This window comes from Cataglyphis hispanica, chromosome 10 (genome assembly GCF_021464435.1).
Source record: "Cataglyphis hispanica isolate Lineage 1 chromosome 10, ULB_Chis1_1.0, whole genome shotgun sequence".
Taxonomy (NCBI): Eukaryota; Metazoa; Arthropoda; class Insecta; order Hymenoptera; family Formicidae; genus Cataglyphis; species Cataglyphis hispanica.
This window is the reverse complement of record NC_065963.1, coordinates 2,729,770-2,748,374: the sequence shown is the minus strand read 5'-3', so window position 1 is coordinate 2,748,374 and position 18,605 is coordinate 2,729,770. Positions and strand designations below refer to the sequence as shown.

Sequence of the window (18,605 nt, the reverse complement as noted above, 5' to 3'; positions counted from 1 at the left end):
TATATATATATATATATATATATATATATATATATTTGTGTAAATTAGATGAGAACAAAATTAATCTGATATATTAAATTAATCTGATTTAATTATATTATACACACTTAAAAAATTATATATACAGACTTAAAAAATTTCATTTACTAAATAAAAACATTTATATTAATAAATTTGGAAACAATCAATACAATAAATTCGTGTCTGCAAATGAGCCGTTTTGAAGAATCAAAGACTAAGAAGGGAACCTCGCGGAAACCCGATAATTCTGATTTTAAGGAAACTTTACACATATGTAGGTGGGGGCGGGGCGGGGGAGGAGGGGCGAATGTAAAAATTTGCAAAAACAATTTTAAGGAGCGAAATCATCCTCTTATATGCAGAACGACATTTTGTTTTTCTCGAATATATCTGGAAAAAATTATTCGAGATATTGAAAAATGTTTTATACAAAAGTTTAATGGTAAAAATACTTCCATTTAATCATATTAATAAATTTTTTTCAAAGATTCTTGTCCTTGTTAATATTTGATTATCTAATACCAAGATGCTTATTCATTGACTTGTTTTGATGCCCTTTGTGACATTGAATTTATTGATCTAATTCTGGGACACTCTATATGTTGTTAAACATTGTATTAACAATTGCTCGATATTAAATAAAATTCTAATAAAATCAAGACGAGATTTTTGCTACCAAGAAGATTCACTCAAGACCGAGATAGGATTCAAGTTTCCAAACATTGTCAATACAATACTTTTACTTATTATAGTATCTTGTCTCGAGTCTTGCGTAATTCGCATCTACGAATAATTGCCAATGTAACGCGATCGATCGATCGATCGCGCGTCAGCTGGGTGACGTGTGACCGGCAAACATCATCCCCTCTTTCTTTCTCCCTCGCGATCCGCGAGTCAATTTCCCCGGGTACACAATATCGGCGCCAAAGCTGCCAATCCGAAACGCGAAATCGGATAGCTTCGAAGACTTCCACTTCCGCACTCGATAACAACCGCGTCTGCGTCTTCCTCGTCGCCTGTTAAAGGTCGTCACATCCTACTCTCCCCTCCCATCTCAAGGAACGCTACATGACGCGCGATCCTATACGGAGATTTCCAGAGATTCTCGATACGCGGATACATCATCGCTCGTCTTCCTCTTCGTGACGTTAATTCGTCCTCGCTTTTACTGCGCCAGCTGAAATAATCGCGCGCGCGCATCATCGGATTGTGAATCACTCGAGCCCGTTTCCTCATGTGACCCGTTATATTAACACCAAGGGGGGGATTCCCCCTCTCGCTGGCTGGCGGGGCGCGAAGATACAAGGCACAATTTACCGGCGCCGACGAGTCTGACAGGCGGGAAATCTGCCGCGTATGTGCGTGTATGCGTGTGTGCGTGATGGGAAAGCGCGCGGCTAATAAAAGTCCCGGTGTTTATGCCTAACCTAGGCCAATGCGTGCGCCCGTCATCATGCGCAGAAATTCCGACCTTGGCACTGGTACCACCAGCCCCCTTGCGAAAACATTATTGCGGTCGTAACTATCGCGCTGTCAACGCTGATATTGAATTCTCCCACATCCACTCGATATAAAGCGTGAGATAGCATTGACACATCATTTTGTCTTCTTATCATTTCTATAGAAAATTATTTTATTTTTATTATTTCATTTTATTCTATTTTATTTTTGTTATTATTTTTTATTATTACTTATTTTATTTTTGTTATTATTTTTTATTATTATTTATTTTATTTTATTATTTAATTTAATTTTATTATTATTTATTTTATTTTGTTATTATTTTTATTATTATTTATTTTATTTTTATTATTTAATTTAATTTTTATTATTTTATTATTTTCTATCATTTTTGTATGGAAATTTTTACGACAATGATACGTCATGAACATATATATATATATATATGCACATTCTTTAATAATTTTAGAATCTATTATACGGTTTATTATTGTATATGTCATTGTATTATTTTATTATATTCTTTACAATTTTTTTATGTTTTTTCCCATTTTTCTCGAATTTTAATATTCATATTTTACGTTTATCTCGCTCGCTGTGTTATGTCGGTCATAATCGTGTGCAATGGACCAGCACGTATGCATCTCTATACTCGGCCACGTGTATACGTATATACATGCTGATAACATTTAGGAACCCAGCCAAATAGCACACTGTGTATGATCCGTGTCATATTTTGAACGGCGACAGAGTAACCTGGTTTAGAGCTCATCCAAAATCGAAGGCGTTCATTCTCGAAGCAGATTTATTTCGAGCGGTTGAAAGATGTTTTCAATGCTGTTGCGGGAATAAAGGCACGCAATCGTTTTGACATTTTTGTGGCCTGTGAATTCACAGACATGACTCGATATCGAGGCAGAAAAAAAAATAGATAGCCTCGAGAGTAATATCGACAAAGTGTGTGTAAAAATTCGATAGTATTTTGATGACAGTACCAAGTTTCTCCTCAAGCAGTAGAGAATTTTAACATCGATAAAAAAAGTCGAGCCGCGGGAGCTTCAATTTTATAACACCTTTATAATACTGGCTGTGGAATCTAAGAGACTCGCATGCGCTCATAATATATTCGCGCCACGTCGCCGCACTGGCACGACTTTAATTACCGCGTACGACACTTATTAACGATGAATTTCATTTTCTCAAACTGCAGCTATGACGCGCTCATAATTAATGGCAAGTCGATTTATCCGAGACAATTCCGTACTCGTATTACAGGAATTCCCTTTCCTCGCCCTCCTCTCACCTCCAACCGCGATATGGATAATGAGGCACGAAAATTATTTTTAAAAATTGCACAAGCAATTGATTTAATTATATATTACTTCCTTATTTTTTTTAAGTAACTCTATTTAATTTTATTTTTTGTAATATACAGGGTGAGTTTTTTTTTAATTCAGACTAAATATCTCGAAAACAACGTATTTTTGAAAAAAAAAGTTTGAAATAAAAGTTATTTGCTTTTGGGGAGCAAACATAACAGCATTATTTATCTCTGTTATTGCTGGACGTTTTGAAGGTTATTTCAAGGTCAACTTTATTTTTAACAATGAAATCTCCTATTTTTTATTATATATTCCTATAACTCTTATTGACACCTTTTCAAAATATGTAATGTCATAACTATAATGAAGTATTTTTTGAATTATTTTATATCTTAATCATATTTTGATATAAAAAATAAAATATCTCGTAAAATATTTAGCTTTCAATAATCTTACCGTTATACTTTTATGTATAGAATAATGAGACAAATCAATTGGTAGATAAAGAGAATAATTGTTTTTAAGAAAAAGTATGCTCTTATTTACAATTTTATTTATATATATTTTATTTGTATTTTTTTTTTTTTAACAATTTGTATTTTTTATAATTGATTTGTCTTATTATTCTGTAGAGAAAATTATTGCGATAAGATTTTCGAAAACTAAATATTTTATAAGATACTTTATTTTTTATATCAAAATATGTCAGATAAAATAACTGAAAAAAATATTTAATGAAAAAATAATTTATTATAGTATTTTGAAAAGATCTCAAAAAAGATATAAGAATAAATAGGGAATTTCATTCAAAAAAATTAAATTGACCTTGAAATAACCTTGAAAACACCCACCAAATTAGAAATAAATAATGCTGTTATATTTTCAAAAGCGCGTTATTTTCGAGATATTTAGATGTTTCAACTTAAAAATCTCCTATATATGTACATTGGATTTTCTTTACACATGTGTTAATTTTACTTGTCTCGAGGAAGCTTGGCTAAAAATAGATTAGGGTTGAATTCCGACTGAAATACGTATAGGAATGTGCTTCTAACGTTAATATGATTATATAGAGACACCACAATTGGACACCTTTTCGCGATTAGACACATTCCATTGACTGTGTTCAATTTTCGAGCCGCAGAGCACATTTACTTCGCTCGTGTGTTTATCGTTATACCCTTGCCTTTACTGTTATGCCGCCGCGGTAATTAAGGATAAAAGGCGTTTATTGCGATATCTATCGTCGATCCGCGGGGGGACGAAGCACGAGAGCGGACATTTCCGTGCAGAAATCGCGTCGTTACCTGGGCGTTTCGAGCACTACGTGCTACTTGCCTCGAAGCCGATGAGATCGTGGATTCCCAAGCCAGGTAATATCACAGTCGTTCCGCTACTACTGCATGTGCAAATTCGCTAACTAATTTCGCTCGTGGAGCACGCGCTTCAAGAAATAAACTTATTTCAAACCGCACGCTCTAGGAAATCAGCCCGCGTCGTCTATCCGCGTGATTTATATGAAACGAGCTGGGGCAATCGAACAACAATGCAAAGAATTATCGAAACACGTTGCTCCAGAATAGTCATTCCACGGTATCCCCGCATGACTCGTTGTACCGGAAGGAAGGGGGGAGAGAGAGGAGAGAAAAAAAGAGAAAAAAAGAAAAAAAAGAAAAAAGAAACTAGGGAGAGAAGGAAGGAAAAAGGAGGAAGAGCGCGCGGATACTATTTGTCGAGCGGAATAGCGGCATTCCCAAATGGAACGCGAGAGCACTCCGGTTATTAGCGCACTTAAGTGCCGACGGAGAACCCTTCGGGTCCTCGGTGTCGTCGAAACGAGGAAGGTCGCGGTCGATATCCATCCGGATGCGCATTCCCTTTGCCCACATACCGATACTCCTTTACCCTCTCCTTCCTCCTCTTCCCGCCCCCCCCCCTCCTCCTCCTCCTCCTCTCTCTTCACTCCGTGTCGCTCGTACCGCGATATGCATAATATTTACACTGCCTCCCCCTCCCCGCCCCCTCCACCAAGTGCCAGGCACGTCAATTTCGCCAATTTCAGATATACGTACCCGAATGCACGAGACGTAGTCTCGAGGTCTGATGCGGCATCGATAGGGGGTGTTCTAGGTTTCCCGCGCATTCCTCCGTGAATTTCTGGACAAAAACCATCTCACGGCTCTTCACGTACAAGCAGCTGAATAATTTGATACTTTAGAAGACCTGGCGCGAGGTGAGCTTTATAAATTGAATCGTCATTAATGCATAGCCAAATTTGGATATCTTACGTTGCGATAGAATTTTAATATCCATGGAATTAAGATATTCGTGAGAGCACTTGTTGCAGTGTTAGATAATTTGTTTTCTTGTTAAAAAAAAAATACGCTGATTAAAATGTTTAAATATTTAAACATTTAATGCACCTAATTGACATTTATTTCTTTCAATGTTTTAATAATTTAACGTTTGAATTCAATTAACGCAATAGTAATATGTTAAATGAACACAAGAATGTGTTTAAATATTGAAACATTTAAGTGTTTAAATATTTTAGCGTTAAAATTAACATGTTCTTGTGTTAATTTAATTACTGTTGTATTAATTGAACTCAAATGTTACATTATTAAAACAACTGAAAAGATACTGTAAAAATAAATGTCAATTATGCATGATTTCGATTAATCACACATCACGTATACATCTTATGTTAACATTAATTCTTTTTTTTTTTATCAAACATATGTACTTTATGTTATTGTGTATGTTTGGAAAAACTTATTGCCCAGAGATTTGTTCACGACTTGAGGTCATTAAGATATTTTATAAGATATATTTTGCATCTATTACTATATAGTCGGAAAGTATATGTTTTCTTGTTAAAAAAGTGCTGGTTAAAATTTTTGTTTAATATATTTATGTTAATTTAATATATTGCTGTATTGTGCTAATTGGACTCTCAATTTAAATATTAAATTATTAAAATAATTGAGAAAAGTGTAAAAATAATACAATGTGTACGTATTTTTAATTTTACACAATACATATGTTCTGTATTATTAGTGATAAGATTTATCTGTTAAAATTTATAGATGAAAATGTTAATTTTATCCTATAATAATCAATAATTAGTCAATAATATTCTATAGTAGTCAATAATTTTTTTTCAAGTTTATTTTATTATTAAAGTTATATTAATTTTACACAAAATTTATTTCAAATTTCCATGAAAATTTGCATGCATTTTTTTTTGTAACGCAATATTATATATAGTATAGTCGTAATATATTATGTCAGTATTAAAATAATTAGTGTCACTATTTAACATATTCATATAATGCCAAATTAAGACAAAAGTTTATATGGATCGTTTGGGACGATGCAATCTATGTTAAATTTAACACAAATTTTCCAATAGTGCAAAATCATTTGTGAGAGCTTAATTAATACAAGCTCGCTAGAGAGAGAGAGGGCAATGCACATGATTATCGCTAAAAGGAGCTCAACATCAAATTGATTCGCGAATGAACGGGACACCTTGCGTATACCGGGTGTGCGCCGCAAATTCCGAAGTTGCCAATCCCTCGCCGGGTGCGGCAAGCCCGAAAATGCGAAACGAGTTCTTGAGTGCAAGTTAAGCCGCGGGCTTATGCGCTTATTTAGCCAATTATGCTTCGGCTCGCAACATCCGGCGAGCGGTTGTTCGCGGTTCGAGTTCAGTTTGGAAGCCGAGAGCAGCCGTAACAATGTCTCTTTGTTATCGAGCGCCTTTTAAACCGACCTTGTAAACGGCTTCTCCTCGAGTCCTCGCGACGAAACTCGCGAGAAATCTGTAATATAAATTAATTTTAAAAATTTCTAATTTAAATTAATTTAAACGGAATTTTTTTTTTCTTTTTTTTTTGTTTTATTATAAAAAAATAAAGATCATAAAGTATATGAATCATATGCGCTCTTACTCGCGTAAAATATATAGAATTATTTTACTTCTTCTAATTTATTCCTCTTAATTTCTTTGCGGTCCTAAAAAGAATCCTCGTTTGACCGCGATTGAAGTCTCCGCATCAAATCAAAACTGTCGCACAAGCGATCATCACAAGCCGGGCCACGTTTTAAATGACATCACGCCGGTAATGAGAAAAATTAAAGCGATTGAGAGAATAAAGGGGAGAACGAGATTAAAGCGGGATGGGAAAAATTGGAGGGAGGAGGGGAGGGTGGTGGCTCGAAGCGCGAGCGGGGCGGGGGGGGGGAGGGGACATTTGATTCCGCTCTTTCTCAATGAGTTTTCTTCGACGACACATCCTAACCACTTCGTAACTCGAGATAAACTGTTGGCAGGTATATGGGGAAAAACGATATAGCGCGGGCGTTTCTCTCCACGTTCTCTCTGTACGCTACATCGTCGAGTACACTCGACTGTTATTTCAGACCCTCGTCCTCTCCCCTCCTCGCCCCCTTCTCCTCCTCCGCCACTTCCTCTGTGTCTTACCCTTCTCTCTAGTTTTGAGTTCGTACTCAGATAGCGTCCCGCGATGGCGGCAGGCGGTATCGTCTTCTCTGGCAAGCGAGAGTGAGAGATGAACTTTATGGAAATGGTCAACATTATTTTTCCGTATATGCGTGCGCGGCATCCAGTCGCTCGTTGGCTGCAACCGCCGCACACCATAAACAATACGAAGCCAGACGATACGTCTCCAACGGCGACAACGTGCACGTGTGATGAACGCGTTTTATATTTTATATCATTTTACGCGCGTGTGCGCGCGTAACGTCTCGATCGCGGCTTCGCAATTTACGTTCAACTTTCTTCTTTCTTCAAGATAATGATGAGAGTCTGTATGTAAATTAAAGTCTCCCTCTTCAAATGTCACATTTTGTTTTTCTTGCTGGATAAACAGTGATGAATCGTAAATATGATTATGAAAAGATTATAAGGGAATTATTTTTAATTGTTTATAAATTTATTATTATTTATTTATGATTTATTAATTTGTTATTAATTTATTTTTTGTTAAATAATTTTACTTGGATAAATTACTTTAGATAAAATATTTAATTTAATCTATATTATACATATAATTTTAGATTTGACGTTTGAAGTCCACGTGTCCAATGTTTGAGGATTAATTTTCTCTTTTTTTTTTGTTATTAAAGGATATAGATAATTTTTTTATATTAACAAATTGCGACAAATGATGAAATGCGAGATATTCCTTTCGAGGAAAATAAAATATCTCTCGCGCAATAAAATATCTCCCTTTCTCTCATCATTTATATTTGAAATTTGCTGCTTCGACATTGTCGATTTGACGGGGAAAGAACGTCGGAGCGCGATATGATATGATATCATCGCCCGCTTAAAATTTCCCTAACAAGGCACGATTTTGCCCGTTGTACCAGCTTCCCCCGTACCATTGTTTCTCTGGATATTCATTGTTCCGTCCGCGAGAACCATGGCGGAAGTAGCTGCGCGCCGCTGTCAGGAGCTCTCTCTCTCTCTCTCTCTCTCTCTCTTTACTACCTCCTCCTCCTCCTCCTCCTCCTCCTCCTCCTCCTCCTCCTCCTCCTCCTCCTCCTCCTCCTCCTCCCTTCTCTCCGCCACGCTGGATGTCGCATTAGCATGCGCAAAGTTAAGGGCTATCAACGTCGCGACGTCGGAGAGGAGTTCTTCGTGAACAGTCAGGCCGTCCGCCTGTCACTTCCAATGATTCGCAGTTTACGATGTTTACGAAACGCGAAAAGGGGCCATCTCGCCGTCCAACTCGCGCAGCCCGAGATTCGAGACGTCGTTTCTCGTCGTCGTTAAGGTCGTGCCGCACGCCCTTCCTCCCTCCTCCCTCCCTCCCCCCCTCCCCTCTCCCCTTCCGCCACCTTTTCTCTAGCCTTCCTGATTTCCGCGTCCGAGCTCACCGGTCAGGTCGACTTTAGCGAAGCTAAAGAGGAACCCAACGTCTCGCGCGAGAGAGAGAGAGACGCTTTAATATCCCGGCGCGTAATCTAACGCAGATGCTGGGAAGTAAGTGCGGGATTTACGGAGTATATACACCAGCGAGGGGAAGGGAAGGAGGGAGGAAGGGGAGCGCAATCTATTCGTAAAATTAACTGCGTTACTCTCTCTCTCTCTCTCTCTCTCTCCCCCTCTAACTCCCTACCTCCCCCTCCCTCCCGCGCGTTCTGATGCTTAAGGTCGGAATTTACGAGGCCGAAATAATCGATCGTCCCGCGCACACACACACACACACACACACACACACACACACACACATATATATATATATATACACAAGCAGGTGCAGCCTGCTGGTATTAACCTTCGAATTTGGCAAATGAAATTTAGTGCCGAGCCCTCTCCCGAACAACCTTGATATCTCGAAAGCGCGCGCGCGCGTATCCGATAAGGATTCTTCTCCCCGCAATTGTTTCGATAATAATTTTTAATACCGATTATTAAGAAGACGAAAGCTACGTATCCATGATTTCGCTAGACGATCGAGTGTTTGCTGGAAAATTCGCGTTACTCACGCTAAGTAGCCCGACTCGACATCGCACACGGGATTGCTTCTATAGAGCGGAGTATTCGTCGTTCTAACTCTAATGTAGTTTCTCGACAGAGAGAGAGAGAGAGAGAGAGAGAGAGAGAGAGAGAGAGAGAGAGAGAGAAGGAAGAGGAGGAGGAGGAGGAGCTTTGAAGGTCGGTTTTCGAAAGTCCCGGGATCCGCACCTGGAAAACGCAATTAGCTACGCGTCAAGACAGCCCCAAGGCCAGTACGTTGAGGATAGGCTACTGTTTATCTAATGCGCGGATGCCGAGAAGTTAAACGCCCGGCATGCAAATTCTTCGCCCTCGCCCCTCCCGGTTGTTTCCTCGTACCTTATGAGACGCCTCGAGGTTATTAATCCACTTGGAATTCCTCGCCAAGTCGCACCAAGAGGCTTAAATCGAGCTTGCGATTAACGATAACGATAGAAAGTTCGACCATCAATCACGTGAGATTAACGCTGGCTAATCTTTGATCTATTAAGGTGTCTGCAAATTGTCCGCCACGCGAGTAAACCCGCGCTTTACCTGACGATTAGATTAGATTAGATACGCGTCTTTCAATATTTCTGCTTCCTTATGGAGGAAGCTTTGTTTTCGTCGCAATTTTTTTTCTTAGCTTGCTACGTTAATGTGTTCAAAATATTCCAAAACGTCAGAAAATAATATTTAAAAAAATGTCCCTATGTATGTATGTATGTAATTGCACAATCACTAACTTCCGCAGTTTTTTGAGTTTCCGAATTTTTAAATTTTTTTTTAAATGGATAGAGTATCATTAAAGAACGGCTGGTATTGAATCTGATGACAATCGGTGAAAGGGTGCATTTTTTTTTTTAATTATTTGAGGAATATTTGTAGGCGCTCTAATTTTTGTAAATTTTTAAATATCGGGTTAAATTTTTTTTTTTACACAAATAGAGTATCATTAAAAGATGGTTGGTATTGAATTTGAAGATCGATGAAAAGGTTCATTTTTTTTTAATTTTGAATTATCCGAGAAATGTTTCTAGGCACTAACTTTTGTAAATTTTTAAATATCGGGTTAATTTTTTTTATATAAATAGAGTATCCTTAAAGGATGATTGGTATTGAATTTGATGAGGATGAGTGAAAGGGTTGACGTTTTATAAAATCTTGAATTTTTTGAACTGTCTGTACAAACTCTAACTTTCGCAAATTTAGAGATATATTCCTCTATAAAAAAGTCAAAATTAAAAAAACTTGCTTCAAGAAATTTAAGCTTCGTGAGTGAAATGAAATAATGCAAAAGCAGTGTGCAAGTTTCTAATTCTCATCCTGCTTTTAATAATACAATCGGGCCCTTTGAAGCATTAGTGCATCAAATATTTACCAAACGCCCCCCCCCCGCATAAACTGGCCCATGTTATATCATCGGACACTCTATATATTATCGCGGATAAGGAATACGCATGCATTTTCCGCTGCACTTCTTAAACACCGTTTAAACTCGTAACAAATTTCCTCAGACGTCGGAGCGTGTCGTTCTCCGCAATGTGCTAAAAGTCGTTGCAAATTTAATTTCGAGATTGTTGCGCAAAGTTTATATCCCAGCTGCGTCCATCAGCTGGGTAAATTATGCAAACGCATCGTGCGCCTCGCGGAAACACGATACCTCTCTCTCTCTCTCTCCCCTCCCCCCTCCCTCGCCCCTCGGCTCCTTCCGAGAGAGATGGTCGATCCTCGGCTTCCGCCGCGCGCGGCGGCAGTCATCTTATCGCGAATTCCTCCGCCGAGAAACGAGGTGAGGTCGACAAGTTACTACCTTCTATCCTCCGTCCGATATCGACGCTTTTCTCGGCGGGCTCGGCGGAGCAAAAGTGATCATAAATTGAGCGCGTTATCCCGACGTGCACTCTCGTAAGTGTATGCCGGCGCGCGGCTCGTTGAATTATGCAAATATATCGGACTTTGACAAACTGCATCTCGACACGTCGACGCTGACGAAGCGGGCGAGCTTTTCGCGAAGTCACTGAGAGGAATCGGTCACGTGTCTGTTTAGATCTCGAAAATAAACTATTAAACGGTCACACTAAATGCTATGTATGATGCTTGAAAATGAATGCAAGCTTCATAATAATTGGGAATAAATTTTGCGTAAAATCAACATATTTTCAATGACAAAATTAGCTTGGAAAAAATGTTGGTCTGTAGTTACTTCTCACTCTTATTGTAGAATAGAATAATTTTTTTTTTTTTCTGTAAGTTTTAATAAACTCTCTGTCACTATTAATGCGAAACGTATTTATTAAAATATCTATTAAAAGTAAGCGCACGTTGTGATACTTTTACAATTTTTTTCCGTTATTTTAATAATTTGACATTTGAGTTCAATTAACACGATAGTAATATGTCAAATGAACACAAGAACGTGTTAAATATTTAACACAAAAATTTTAACCGGCATATTTTTTAACAAAAGAGAAAACAAAACTTTCCAACAACGTATCGATTACGATTTAGATGTCGTGTGGTATAGAAAGAAATATCGCGAAAAGTGACAGATGCGGGTGCTGTTTTTGAAAATTCGCGACAGATCGAAACCGCAATTTTCGGAAAAACATTAATAGAGATAAATAAAGAAAAAAAAAAAAAAAAACATCGATAGATACAAAATATCAAATCTCTGCTGCAAGCGTTAGTGAATAATCGTCGAAAATTTACTGCCGATTTCTCCGCTCGCTCAATACTCTCGCGACTCATGCTGCCGCGACGTAGGAGCATGATTAGTATGCAAATGAGCCGCGTCTTGACAAACGACCCGGTCCCGAACGTACCAAGTTATTGCTTGTCTTTGATCCGCGCGCCTACGTTGCCAATGTTCACGAGACGAGAGACGATAGTGCATGTACATATACACTATACGCGCGAATACTTCAGCGCATAAATACGATTACGAATTTAACGGTTCGTATTTAGCAGATACACGTGCAAATTATGCTGACGAGCCACTATAAATTACTCGGCTATACGCAGGTAATGCACCTGCTGGAGAGACTTGAGAGAGAGAGAGAGAGAGAGATTGGAACATGACACTTGACTGGTTGGCATCTGTCACACACAAATGGAAATCGCTCTCGCAAAGTTTTACTTCGACTTTATTATCTAATGGATACGCGCATAATTATTCGACGCGCGCGGCAATTATGCAAATGCATCGCGCTTTGACAAACTATTCCTTGGCACTAATGGAGTGCCTCTGGCTTAAAGCCTCAATAACCTCGTTCTCCTCCGTCGTCCTGCACCGCACCGCACCGCGTCGCGTCGCGTCGCGTCGTCGAAAGAGAAGATCGAACGATTTCTCCTCTCCTCGTCATTGTCGCTGCGAAGAGACGTCTCTCTTGCGATTTGCATTTCGCTGCCGCATTCGCACGAAACGAGCAAGGTCGCGACGATATTATACGCGTCGCGTAACCGTTGGCTGCAGCTTCGCTCGAGAAATTGCCCCGCGCGGACCTCGGGGCCGGGGATCACAGCCGGAGGTGTCGGCGAGGTGCACGATAGCGAATATATAAGAGAGCGATGCTTATAAAGTATTCATAAGACCCCGCGCTGTAGCCGCAGCTTTATACCTCGCAATGTATTTTCGATATATCCGGCCGCCGCTTCGTAACTTACTTGGCACTTTTCGCGAGTCTGATGGGAAACTCGCGTTTTTTGTCGCTCACCAAGCTTAATCTTCGTACGCGATAATCTTTGCATTGAAGTTACACGAGATATCAAGATTAGTCCTGATAAGAGAAACTGAAATTTGTTAATATGAATGTTTTTATCTATTAATAAAAATAATCTTTTTTCATTTTTTAAGTCTGAATAATATAGCGATTTTTTCTCATCTAATTTACATACAAATATACATATACGAGTGTTTATACGACCAAATTGGCAATTTATTGTTTGATTGTTCTATCACGACGTTTCGACCATATTTTGGTCCTTATCAAGTGAACTAAAATAACAATATTATAAATAATGATAGTTACAGAAATGAAATAAATGGAATTACCTGCGTTATAAAGTAGAGTTAAAATGTAAAAAGAGAAAAATCGAAATGTCAAACTGACATTGTGTCAACCACTATGTTTGGGATACTGAGAACGACTAAACGACCTTTATCAATCTATCGTATATGTTGTTTAAATTCTCTGTTTCTTTTTGAAAGTTAATAGTGTTGTCAAATTTTTTTAATAAAAAACATTTCAACTATTTCTCTCTTTCTTACATGTTTTTACATATCTTACATATCTTGACAATCCTAGTCTTAATTTATTGTTTCATAATAATCAAAAAAATTGTCTTGAATTTCGAGACAATTTTTTTGATTATTATCAAGATAATATTAAGACTAAGATTATTCATACTTAAATGTTCAAAAATTTTACCTAATAGATGAAAAATATTTATATTAACAGAGACAGTCAATATAATAAACAAAATAAATAATATAAAATTTTACACAATTATTTACCTACACAAAACTTTGGGCGCGCGCGCGCGCGTGTGTGTTTAGTGTTTTGGAAAATAAACAAATGACATAAATAGTAATAACTCTCTTAACTTATTATATTATATATTGTTAAATATTATTTTAAACAATCGTTCAGTATTGAATAAAAATAATTAACAAATTAATAAAATAATTAATGATTAAATAAAAATTCTTAATAAAATTACGACGAGATTTTTGCCGCTACCAAGATTCACTCAAGACCGCGATTTAGGTTTACCAAAAATTTTCAATATCAATACAACATTTCGACAAACACATTTCGTCCTGTCTTGTGCCTCGTAGTGCGCGACCTTACACAGCACACTTTACTTTTCTTGCGCGCTATCAGCTCACTCGGGCGTATCGAAAATTCACGATGCGTCAAGAGGCGAAATTTCATTTCTACGAAGGGGCGTTAAATCATCGCGATCAAGGCGCGATGATTTATCGATGACGAGTTCAACTGTCCAAGGCATTAACGAAGGGTCTCTCTCTCTCTCTCTCTCTCTCTCTCTCCCACTCTCTCTCTCTCTTTCTTTACTAATTTACATACATAAAGTCTCTTCATTTCTCTCCACTCGCGCCAAGATACATCTTCCCTCCCCTTCCCCCACCCCACCCCCACCCCTCGCTGCTACATCGAAAATTGAACACGTCGAAAATTATACCGATTTCAATCCTTTTATGGCTTTACGGTTCTGCACAAGACCCCGGGAGTCTTCTGAGAATTCGTGCAACAGGAATATTAATGCGGGCGTGCGTTGCCGCGCGCGCGCGAAACGGAAGGAACATCCGAGAATCTATTTCCTCGTCTCATGCATCATTCATTCGTTCCACATTATTGACGTCACAGGTTTGATGTCCCGTGAAAGGGAGGGAGGGAGGGAGGGAGGGAGGGAGGAGGGCGAAAGAAGAAGAAGAAGATGAGGAAAGGGAAGAAGTTGTTGCTTCATCGTAATTGAGGCACTTCGACGAATGATTTGTCGGGAGGGGAACGGAGTTTTATTGGCTTCGAGACTGTGAGAAGAGATCCCGCGGGGGGGCTAATCGGGGTTAACTCGCCTCGGCAATTGACGTTGCGTCGTCGTGGGCTCCCCACTCCCTCGCCTCACCGCGGTTTACGGCCACGCGGGCGCGCAGGCATTTAAGCGCGGAGTCACGTAGAACAAACGGCGCAACGGCGTACAAATGTCGCGAGACTTCTCCAAAGTCTCGCGCATAGACGAAATTACGGTGCTTCGCGAAGTATAAGTGAATTATTGCGCGCGGCAGCGTAATTGAAATTCATTACGCGGCGGCTTGCGCGCGTCCCGGTTATCTCACCTCGTCGCACGGCGACGAGTCTGCGACTTGGCGCGAAAGAATTTTTCCGCCACTGTACGTGAGGGGGACAACCAGTGATTAAATAATAAATAATTGATAAAGAAGAAGTTGAATGATGATTCAGAGATTCCGAGCAACAAAAGAGAGAGAGAGAGAGAAGTTACTAGCTTTACATTCGACGCAATCGAATTTTCAAGGATTCCTTTCTAAGGATTTCCTAGAGCAAATAAGGAGTTTAACATTTTGTGTCTTGCTGATGACACTGTTTCAATTTGCCTTAAGTTCTATCGAGATATTTCTGCTAGGTTTTTTTCAGCGCCGAATCTGGCTAAAAATGGCGTATCACGTCAAGTTTTTGAAAAAATCTCAATAAAAGTTGTTAAAAGAGGCGTCCTTGATATTTTTGCTTGCATGATTATATCTTTCGATGGGGTTATGCTCCAGAAAGCAATAACAGTTTAAAATGAAACCCAAAATTTATACTGTATGATAAAAAAAAACAATGCCAAAAGTTCCATGCAGAAAGATTTTCCTGAAAAAAAAAAAATTATTGAAACATAAGAAACTTCTCTATCGCAGTGTCTGCCAGAATTTTTTAAAAAATTTTTTAAAAAATTCTAATCCTGACAGTCGGTTGTATACATTTGCCTGGTCACTCATCACCAATCATCACGTGTTGAAATTTCAAAATTAAAAATGGAGGATCCAAAATGGCGAATGAAATTTTTGAAAAATTATTCAAATCATAAAAGTGGATGATATGCGCAGATTTTTGTGGTCACTGTCACTTAAGAATAAAATTAAAGTATTTTCTCGTTATTTTTGTTACTAAAAAAAATTTTAATAACGGACAATTGACGTTTGATTCTGCGATAGAAACTTCTTATGTTTCGACCACTTTTTTTTTTCAAAAGAATCTTTTCTGCCGGAGACTTCTGACACTTTTATCACAACGTATAAGGCTTGAACTTTACTTTAAGTTGATTTCTAAAGCAGATTCCGAAAGATGTAACTCACGCAAAAGTATCAAAAACATCTCTCTTAGCAACTTTGACCGAAGTTTTCTCAAAAACTTGACGTAATGTGCCATTTTTCACAAATGGCGAATTCAAAGACAATCTCCATTCTCGATCCATGTCGCACGACTGTCGGCAATTATTCCTCTATACGAAATTTATTCATAACAATATATATATATATATATATATGTATATATATATATATATATATATATATATATATATATATATATATAACACAGTGAGTTCGCTTCTCGCGTTCCCGAGATGCTTGTCGCCTTTCGGAATGGCTGCTAGTCAGTTTTCATGCGCCATTGTTCTGCCTCCGCGTGCCATCGAAAATCCTCTATTTAGCAGTATCCTTATTTAGGAACGCGAATCCAACCTATCTCGGGGAAAAGTCTTCAAGCCAGATAACTTTTGTCTCTCCGCGCGACTTCACTCGGCGCGACGAGCAAAAGGAAGCTCGAGCAGAATAAACGCGCTACATTATATGCAGATACAGTCCAAGATTGAAGTGCGCTGTTTAAGTGTGAATATAAAATTTTTATCGGTTCAGTGAATCGATTGTCGTCTGAAAGGCGTCGGAGCAAGCCAGCTCCGGCATCGACGTTTCCATTTCTCTCGGGAAGAAAGATAGCGGGACTCACTGAATTTGTTCGCTTTCTCTCTCTTTTTTTACTGCTTTCACATTTACACGTTAAAAGGCGAGAGACGTCGTTAAAATATGTAAGCAAGGAAAGGGCAAATTCGACGGCAATTTTTTGAATTTCTCATTTCACGACGCATACTCGCCTAATATTAATCGTACTGTAAAAAAAAAAAAAATTGACTGAAACTTTAGACAAAGTGTCTGCAGCCATTTTGCAGACACACTGTCCGAATTTTCAGACAAACTTTTCTGAATTTTTAGAAAAGCGACTCTGATGATTAAGGCCAATTGTATGAAATTTGTTTTTCAGACACTCAGATCTGAAAATTCAGACAAAAATGTTTCTGAATTTTTAGAAAATTTTTTTACAGTGCGAATTATACAGGGTGTACAAAAAGTCTCGAAGCCCCTTAATACTTTCGAAAATGCGTATTTTTAGAGATGTTAAGGGGTGTTTGACACTATTTGTACACCTTGTATAAGAGATATCATTAGCAAAAGTCGAAAAAGTGAGAAGTTTTTGCCCACAAGGCATTGATCAAGCATGGAAAGTTTTGTTGTCCGATAAAGACCAATCGTTTTTGCATGGCACGAAGAATTGTGACAGATTGTAAGATTGTGTGTAAGCAAAATTATTTTTGCACAGAAATTTATTCATCGTTCAAAATTTCGCGAAATAGATATAGTCTCTTTCAGAATTTCATTCGCATTTTCTTAAAAAAATTTGCTCTTTATAATTAAATTGCAACTGTGTGGAGTTTAATTGTTTGTTACTTCCTGTCGCTTCATTTCAACAAATCCGAATTCTGAATTTTCAATAATTAACATTTAAAAAAACACATTTAAAATATCGAATCTAAAATAAATAATTCAAAGAATGCTCGGCGAGTTTTTTTTTTGAGTAAAAATTCTTTAGAAGACACATGCATCAAAAAAATCAACTAATAAAACTAAAATTAAAATTAACTAAAATTAACTAAAAATTAATTATTAAATTAAAATTAACTTTAATGAGCCATGAAAAATTTGATCTTTTAATCAGAGTCATATTAAACGCGCAATAAATGTATAGAAGAATAGAAAGAAAACAATGCATATGAATATACTTTCAAACGAGAGAGAGAGAGAGAGAGAGAAAACGTACTCATACGAGATAGAATTCAAGAGCAGCAATAACAAGAAAAATATACGGCCGACCGTGCGGTGAAATACTGTCGAGAACGAGACTGTATACCTGCGACAAAAATTCTAAAGCCCCTTTTGAAGCTAATGGCTCGTACTTTAACGGATTAATGCCAAGGGTTTCGCGCGCGAGATTTGTTTTGGCGCTTTCGGTTTTAGTTAAAGAGCGCCCCCGGCACACCTGTCAGCCCAATATATATATATATGTATAGTAAAGCACATATATACGGGCACACAAATTGCTGGGATTCTATTCGCTTGTGGAATCGTGGAAAGTTCCTTACTCCCGGCATCGATGTAGTTTTCGACGGTTGTTACGTAGCCGAGAGCAACAATGGGACGTATTGTTGTATCGAGCTAAACGTCGAAACTTCTCTTTAAACATCATTATTACATTTACTCGCGCAGATTCCTCTGCCCGAGACCATCCTTCAGTCTACCAACCCCTATCTCTTTTACCCCTCGCCACTCTTCCAAGCCCATATATTAGCGAGTCGTAAGTTTGCCACGGTACACGTACAAATAGTTTTCCAAGGTATTTTCATATTTTCACGTCGAATCGTTGGAGAGACCGTTC

General features: G+C 38.1%; 2 protein-coding genes across 3 annotated transcripts in view; one reads left to right on the top strand and one right to left on the bottom strand.

Moving 5' to 3' along the window:
* The window catches only part of LOC126852532 (SET and MYND domain-containing protein 4), a 139,264-nt gene that overhangs the window by 20,334 nt on the left and 100,325 nt on the right, over positions 1-18,605 (top strand). The window lies entirely within an intron of this gene.
* The window catches only part of LOC126852534 (growth factor receptor-bound protein 14-like), a 293,126-nt gene that overhangs the window by 239,693 nt on the left and 34,828 nt on the right, over positions 1-18,605 (bottom strand). Inside the window, exon 1 of one of the 2 annotated variants that reach the window (XM_050597431.1) lies at positions 13,370-13,464. The exons of the other annotated variant lie outside the window; for it this stretch is intronic. The gene's annotated coding sequence lies outside the window, so the exon portion shown is untranslated. Of the gene's footprint in view, positions 1-13,369; positions 13,465-18,605 lie in introns of those variants that run through there. 2 annotated transcript variants of the gene reach the window in all.